Source organism: Lipophrys pholis (assembly GCF_963383615.2).
Source record: "Lipophrys pholis genome assembly, chromosome: 12".
In the NCBI taxonomy this organism is placed as follows: Eukaryota; Metazoa; Chordata; class Actinopteri; order Blenniiformes; family Blenniidae; genus Lipophrys; species Lipophrys pholis.
The window spans coordinates 4153050-4161722 of NC_137641.1; the positions used below are offsets into that span (position 1 = coordinate 4153050).

Sequence of the window (8673 nt, forward strand, 5' to 3'; positions counted from 1 at the left end):
TCTAATAATGAGGAATTCAGACCCAAGCATTGCAGTTCCGCTTTATATAGACCACAACTGTATGATTTATATGTAAAAAGGAAGGATTTAAAAGCATGATATGTCTCCTTTAAGACGTCTGTCTATCTGAAGAAATTCACAATTTATTGACTGAACCCACTTCACAGGAATTATACAACATTGTCAATCAATTTCACATGAATAACAGCCCAGTACAACACATTAACACAGTAAACAAAGTGTGTACTGCACATTAACACTCACTAAACAAAGTGTGTACTGCACATCAATGCACACAAACAAAGTGTGTACTGCACATCAATGCACACAAACAAAGTGTGTACTGTACATTAACACACACTAAACAAAGTGTATACTGCACATCAATGCACTAAACAGAGTGTGTACTGCACATTAACACAGTAAACAAAGTGTGTACTGCACATTAACACACACTAAACAAAGTGTATACTGCACATCAATGCACTAAACAGAGTGTGTACTGCACATTAACACAATAAACAAAGTGTGTACTGCACATTAACACACACTAAACAAAGTGTATACTGCACATCAATGCACACAAACAAAGTGTGTACTGTACATTAACACACACTAAACAAAGTGTATACTGCACATTAATACACTAAACAAAGTGTATATTGCACATTAACACACAGTAAACAAAGTGTGTACTACACAATAACACACACTAAACAAAGTGTATACTGCACATTAACACACACTAAACAAAGTAGCTACATGTATGAAGTTTTTAAAAAATCAAACAGTTTGGAAATCAGTTTAAAATTCAACTTATAATTCTACTTAGAGATTTAGGAAACCTCTTTCCATCGTCGATGTTCATTCACCCCTGCCGCCACCACCACCGGTTCAAGATGGCGGAGCTGTTGATGTGTCCCTCCCCAGTCGCCGAGGCGTCTACTCTTTATTATGTCTATGGTTTTCTCTATTAGGAAGTGTTTTTTGAATTGGGAAGTGTTTTCTGTAGTTTGCAGCGTTTTGCACTTCCAGGCCACCGTAGTAATCAGTTACTTTTTACTCTGATTTCTGATCACAGCGATAAGTAATAAAGTCACAATTGATTTTAATCCAACCAAAACTTACATCATGTGTGTTCAGTACCAGTGTTGATGGTAACATGTCACGAATCGCGTTAAGAATCGGAACCAACAAACATCACCACTAAACCTTAACATTGCTTCAACAACACATCTGCAGAGATGTTACAACTTAATTTAATCAATCAATCAAATAAAGATTATTTGTCCCTGGGGGGTAATTACGTAAAAGTTTGCATAGAAAAAGCAGCGCAAATAAATAAATAGATGAATAGATAAATAGTTCAACAACAGACTACAACTACCTCACCGGGTAAATAAATACCAGTAGTTAAACACTGATAATCTTTAGTCTTCTTTAGGATTATATGATGCATTAGCAATTCTGAGTCGTGGAAGTTCAATAAATGTTGTACTTTTTTCATTCAGCTCACAGTATTGATGTAAATCAGTAAATAATAAACGTACCAAAGGATCTGGACAGGCGGTGCAGTGGTAAAGCCTTGTAAATAGTGTCAGTGAGCATTCAGGATCTCTCATCAATCTTTGATTTCTCAGGTGAACTCATAAGGAATCGAAAGATCAAAGGATGTCTCACACAAACAAACATGTCACAAAGGGTAATGACTTTGATACAAAGAGTTTTGTCTTTTATGATTTATTTATTTGTTTATTTATGAACATGTGCAAAAATAACAAACAAGAGAAACAAACAGACTTATTGTAGCACACAATAACATGTTAGCTCATCCACAAACCACAGATTAGCATGGTAGCTTGTTTATGTAGCACATGATAGCAGGTTAGCTCATAAACAAGGACTTTCCTGGTATTGTGTAATCCTGGTGTGAATGAAGCAACAGTGTTCTGACCACCTGCAGTTAGTGATGTCATCACAGTGGGTGAGAGGACGGATTTTATCCACATATTTTGGAAAAAAAACTCATAAAATTATCATTTCTTGAGAGGAAAATGTGCTGTCTTTCAGTCTGTGTGGGTTTGGAAGCAGACAGACGTAAACTTTAGACACTAGGAGGCGCAGTTTGATGCAGACACACGATTTTGCTCCATCTGACTCATTTATAAATGTCGCTTGAAATCGCTGGAACCAAAAAAAATGACAGCATTGTTCTCTCTTGTCAAAAAAGTATTTTTTTATGATATTTTCCCCACAAGCGTTGCAACGTCTTGCTCGGCAGGTTCTTGACGTGCTTCTGATCTGCTCATTTTGTTTATCACAGTCATAGTTTAGCCACAGTGGCCACTTGTTTGGAGTGTTCTGTCATGGCTGTTTTTGAAGAGACAATTTGGTTTTCCCATGTATTTGAATGAGAGGAGGAGGATGAGGGAGGAGGAGGAGGAGGAGGAGGGAGGAGACAGGAGGGAGGAGGAGGGATGAGGAGGGAGGAGGAGGAGGGAGGAGGGAGGTGGAGGAGGGAGGAGGAGGGATGAGGAGGAGGAGGGAGGAGGGAGGAGGAGGAGGAAGGAGGCGGGAATCGGTGTTCGGAACTTTGACAGCTAATAAACATGAAACCGCTCGACGAATGACAAAGTTGAACTGAATTATTGAGCAGGAGAGTCTCCTCTGTCGTTTAATAGTGTTTTGGAGCCGATACGATATTCGCCCTCAGAGGAGATAGCGTTTATCTTGTTCTGAAAGGCGGACTTCCTGTTGGATTTAGGTCTGGGGTATCAGGTGATGTTTAGATCCTGATGAGACCAACAATTGAGTTTTGGTTTGATCTCTCTACGACATTGTGGCCGTTTTAGTGTTTCTAGGTGGCACTAGAGAGCACATTTTGGCACTCTGGGGGTTATTGTTTACATTTTCCTATATTTTTCGCCAGTCTTGATGAGTGTGCCAAATTTGGTGAGCATTTGAGCGTGTTTAGGGTATAACATTTATTTTCCCTCAGAGGTAATAGCATTTGCGTGAGGGCCTTCTTTGGATGAAAATCTTACTTTGGAAGGCAAAATTCCAAACTTCCTGTTGAATCTAGGTTGGGGTATCAGGTGATTTTTAGGTCCTGATGAGACAAACAATTGTGTTTTGGTTTGATCTCCAGATGACATTCCTACGGGCCGTGGTGGCCATTTTAGTGTTTCTAGGTGGCGCTAGAGAGCACATTCTGGCACTCTGGGGGTTATTTTTTACATTTCCTTAATTTTTTTGTCAGTCTTGATGAGCGTACCAAATTTGATCAACATTTGATCGTGTTTAATGGGTCAAAATGTGGCTCAAAGCCGCGTCAGGAGTGGGAAAAAAACAATAATAAGAAAAACATATGAAATACAATAGGGTCCTGGTCTTTCAGGCTTGGTCCCTAAAAAAAATACCATGTGCAGCAATAACTTTATTATTTGATTATATAACCTCCAGGCACTTTCTATCACTTGTCCCATTTTCCCAGAATTGTCCAGAGACTCTGTGGCAAAGATCAGTTTTTTCCTTTTTATGTCTTTTCTTCATGTCAGGAGAATTTTCCTCGTAAGAAAACCTCATGGAGACAGAAAACACAGGAATCAGACTGGGAGCGATTTGAGAAAGTTTAAGACCATTTTATTACATTAGTCTTGCAAGAAGAGACAAAGTCACAGTACAACCTCTGCATGATTGTCCAGGAGTCTGTCTCATTCTGAAGTCAGACAGCGCCCCCTAAAGGCTGAAATTGTTTTGAGTCTGCATGAAGGACACCAAAAGCAGCAGAGATGTTTGAACAGTGCTGACACAGGTCATCCTTCAACACAGACTGAACATTACACATCATTCTTTATGAGACAAAACAAGATTTCCATAACACTTTGTAATATGTTTGATAATCAGACTTTGGTCTTCTGTATTGTGTCCATTGATATTTAGTTTATTTATTTTCTTTTTTAACTGTCTATGTCTCTCTAGACCAAAGAAATAGGATGAGTTTCTCTCTCCAATGAATAATTGGTCTAATTCAGATTGAAGCTTGTTTAATTCTATTGAGTCTTCTCTTGATAGAACATTCTTTTTACCCAGACTGTTTAATTAAAGGACGATGTTTTGCTGTTTTTGTTTGTTTCTTTTAGTGATATTTGTACTGATTTTAATCCCAAGTTCATTTACTTTAAATTTGAAACTCTCCCATTTACTAATAGAAAACATTTCCAAAGGTTCAAGCTCTAAAATCAGCAGTTTTACTTCCTTACAAAATACAGTGCTATCCAACAGTGTATTATTACATTTCAAAATCAAATTTATGCTGGGACTATTCTTTGGAAGAACCAAGGATAATGTTATTATGCAATGGTCAGTTAAAGGTGAGGCAGAGATGTCCTGTTTGTTCAGAAACTCTTCAGAACACAGCAATGTGTTTGACTCGATCAGTGTTAGCCCCGCCCACTGAGTTTGATGGACGAGTTTAACAAGATAAAATTAATTCATGAAGCCGTGCAACACCGGACCATGAAATAATTAAATACATCATGAAATATTTATAGATGTTTTTACATCAAATGAATTCATTTTAATTCATGGATGACACATTTAATGACACATTTATGTATTTAATTCCAATTTTAATTAATTAATGACACATTTAATTAATTATTGAATGGTTTATTTCATTATTTAATTTTGGCACAGTCAGCCCTCCATAGGAGCACCACCTGATGAACCAGTGAAAAATAACTGCAGGCAAAGTACATTATTAATCCTTTAAGATCATCTATAGTATTTTATTTTCTGTGAATATAGCTTCCTCCTGAGTTGCATATTTGTGTGTGAGGATTGAACTTCCTGGTTCTTGGTCTCCTCTTGCTGCTTCAGGCTGAGTTTTCTCCTGATCCACACTGATGGTTGCATGAGTTGGACCAGCTCCTCTCTCTCAATGCAGTTTGTATTTCATGCAGTCAGATGTAAGTGTTCATGCTCAGGCTGTGGTACATTCATTCAGATCACATGATCTTTATGGAGAGTGGGGCTTGCAGCCCGAAGCCCTGCTCCAGGATGATTTAGAAGCTCAGAGCTGATTGGCTGGCGTCAATGGAGGCACTGATTGACAGAACCAGAGTGAGTTGTGACGCCAGCTTATGCGCCGCGAGAGCTAACAGTTAAGAATCCAAATGAATGAGGTTGATTATTTACTGGTGTATAAATGTAAAACTCTGACTTTAGAGGAGAAACTGGAGGTAAAGTGAGTGTAAGGTCATAATAAAATCTGTGTAAGAATCTCACTTGTAAATCAATATGCTGCTCGTCTAGTGGAGGAATTCTTTCCTTGCAATCAGTCGGCCCGTGTTCAACTCCCCACCGAGACACAGTTTAGTTTATTAAATGATTTAATCAGAGGCTATTCCCCGTGTTAAACCTTTTCACAAGATGGGATCCTACAGTATATGGTTGTCATGAAGATGTTGGAGCTCAAAACTTCTGCACAAACTTTAGTTTGGTATGAAGTGGTGTTGAACTCTGCGCTCAGTAGACCTGAAATAAAATCTCACCACCAAGTATTTACATGTTGAAACACCACCGCCTCTGGTGAAGAAACATCTGATCTCAATAAATAAATTCATTAGTTCAGTTCATGTTAGTGATTTCTAAAGTGTGTGTGTGTGTGTGTGTGTGTGTGTGTGTGTGTGTGTGTGTGTGTGTGTGTGTGTGTTTTCAGTGAAGTGTATCAGTGTGCAGCAGTCAGTTTCTGTTCAGTCTGACTGAGGGAGGTTTTTGTACGACGGTTTTTCACTGTGTGAACACCCACTGACTGTTGATGTCATGATAACTCTGACAGTAATAAACTGCAGCATCTTCAGCTTGAACTCCACTGATGGTCAGAGTGAAGTCAGAGTTTGATCCACTGCCTGTAAAACGATCTGGAGTCCCTGATTCTCGACGGTTGGTGTAGTAAATGAGCAATTTAGGAGGTTGTCCATCTCTCTGTTGGTACCAGGCTAAATAGTGATAACCAGAACCATAATAAACATCCTGACTGGTCCTACATGTGATGGTGACGGAGGCTCCCAGAGCAGAGCTGACTGCTGCAGGCTGAGTCACTGTGACCTGGCCTCTGGACTCTGAGGAAACACAGACAGAAACATCAAGCAGCCTCATGGTTTTGTGGGCTTCATTTCAGAGGGACGGATGTTGACAGAGGAGAGGAGTTTGATTCTCTGGACTTTACCTGTGAAGCAGCAGCAGAGGAGAGTCCAGATGAGGACGCAGATCACACTCATGTTTCTGATGAGGAGGATTTCTCTGTCTTCTGTTGTCATGAAGGACGGCTGTCAGTCATCCAGTCTTCAACTGTCAGGACTATAAACTCTCCCAGAGCACTGGAGCATGGTGCTGCTGATGCAAAGTGGCTCTATGGAAATGTTCTGACTGACTCCAACAGGGACCTGGATCACTTTCATCTCTCACTTTCACTCTGGATTCAAACTTTTATAAGAATATTAAGGAATTAAACTGAATTATTAAAGATATATCTGTAGTTTTTATATTTTTTAAAATTATCAAATTTTTGCTGTCAAATCCCTTCAGGAATAAATTCCAATAGACATAATAGAATAAATATAAAATAATCTTTAAAACAATCTCTATAAATATATGTATTTCAAGTAGACATTGCAGATGAAAGAACTGTTCTCTTGTGTTCCGTTAGGATCAGGTGGTAAAAGTTGTTTTGGTGAGTTTGTTGGTTTCAGAATCAGAGAGTGGCGTCTCTCTACAGTCAGAGGTTTTTGTACAGCGGCTCAATGAGTTTGTATCACTGTGGTACACGTTCGGTGGAGGAACCAGACTGGATGTTGGAAGTAAGTTTATTCTCCTTTTAATTCTTTCAACTAAATAATTCAAATTCCTACATTAAACCTTGTTTTGAATGATTTGAGATTAGAAAGATGGTTTTTTTTCTTAATAATTATTGTAGTGATCAAGTTTTAATCTCCATTGATTTCATGTAGTTTAGCTCAGCTCTGTTTCACTTTAATTTGATCACAGAGAAAAGTTATTAGTTTTAAATTTACACCGGATTAAAATCTCATTAGGATTAAATGACAAAACCAAAGATATTGTCAGTCTTTAAATGTGCTCAGTTAGAGCCTGATGGCTGTGGAACACACTGTTTTAACTCTACCAGTCTCATGTTGAAGCTGTTTTTACACTGACCTGTGTATTTAGGGACATTTCTGGTGCACTGGTCTGTCTTTGGGCTGAGTTTTAGTTGACATGTCCACTGTTTGAAATGTGTTTGTGTTGGAATGTGTGCAGGTTTTATTCTTCTTGTTTTATTGAGTGTCTCTTCATCACAGCTGGATTTATTCTTGGTTCTATAGAATGTTTCACAATTCTGTTTCTCTTCTTACTTTAAAATGCATCATTAATATTGTTATTTTACAGTAAAATAGAAATACTGATGATAAATGTTGTAAAATTATTAAAACCTCTTGATATAATTTTCACTGTTTTTTTCACATTTTGCTCCTAATAATTGAAAATATTAATTTAGATTTGAAGTTCATGTTAAAGTTTCCAGTCATAAGTTGTAAAGTGTAAACTTTCTGATAACGTTGATGCAAATGAAGAGTAAACGTTGAGACATCAGCTTGTGTTCCTTCCTGTGTAGTTTGAGGTATTTCAGGTCAAAGTGTTGGATGATTCTCTCTGTGCTGATGTGCATGAGAGGCTTCTTAAAGGGAAGTGAAACAATGTGTGAGTGAGTGACTGCTGGAGCAGAAAAAGCCTCTGACAGCAACTTCTTCCAGGACCAAATCAGCTGTCTCCCACTAAAGCTGTCCAGGTGTGTGCTGGTTGATTGACAGCTGGGTGCTCCCTGTCCTCTAATTTGATTGGTGTCTCCTAGGTGATACCCGCCCCACCCTGACGGTGCTGCCCCCCTCCAGAGAGGAGCTGCAGCAGGGGAAGGCCACGCTCATGTGCCTGGCCAACGAGGGCTTCCCCTCAGACTGGAGTCTGAGCTGGAAGGTGGAGGACAGCAGCAGCAGCAGCAGCAGCAGCAGCTGGGAGGAGAGCAGGAGCCCCGGGGTGCTGCAGAAGGACGGCCTCTACAGCTGGAGCAGCACCCTGAGGCTCCCTGCAGACCAGTGGAGGAAGGTGGGCTCTGTGACCTGTGAGGCCACCCGGGGCTCCCAGACTCCCCTCAGAGAGACACTGAGGAGAGACCAGTGTTCCCATTCCTGACCGGACTCACTGGGACTCTCACACTGCTTTTACTCTCACACTGATCTCACCTCTGTCATTCACCCTCTTTCACTTTCTTCTATCATCAAAGCAAACTGACTTCATCAATATTCATCTTCTTTCATCATCATTTTCTTCAAGCTTTGACAAAATAAAGACAGTTTTCACCTCAATCTTTGGTCTTTCATGACTTTTTTACAACAATAAAATAATCATGGCAAAGATGGATGAATGTAAAAATATTATATGAGAGTGTTTATATCCTCACATCCTTATTTATATCTTTCAATAAAAGCTGGAAGTTGAAACGTATTTGCATGTCCTATAAATGGTTGGATTAGATTGTAACAGTGGCAGCCTTGCATTTCAGACCTCGGCCTTCACTAGTGCTGGTCTGAGTCAATCCACCCCTCAATCACTTTT

General features: G+C 39.4%; 1 gene segment (V, D, J or C); it reads left to right on the forward strand.

Moving 5' to 3' along the window:
- Positions 1-4384: 4384 nt before the first annotated feature.
- LOC308117879 (Ig kappa-b4 chain C region-like) lies at positions 4385-8421 on the forward strand. The segment is given in 3 exons: positions 4385-4441; positions 6713-6863; positions 7913-8421.
- Positions 8422-8673: the final 252 nt, after the last annotated feature.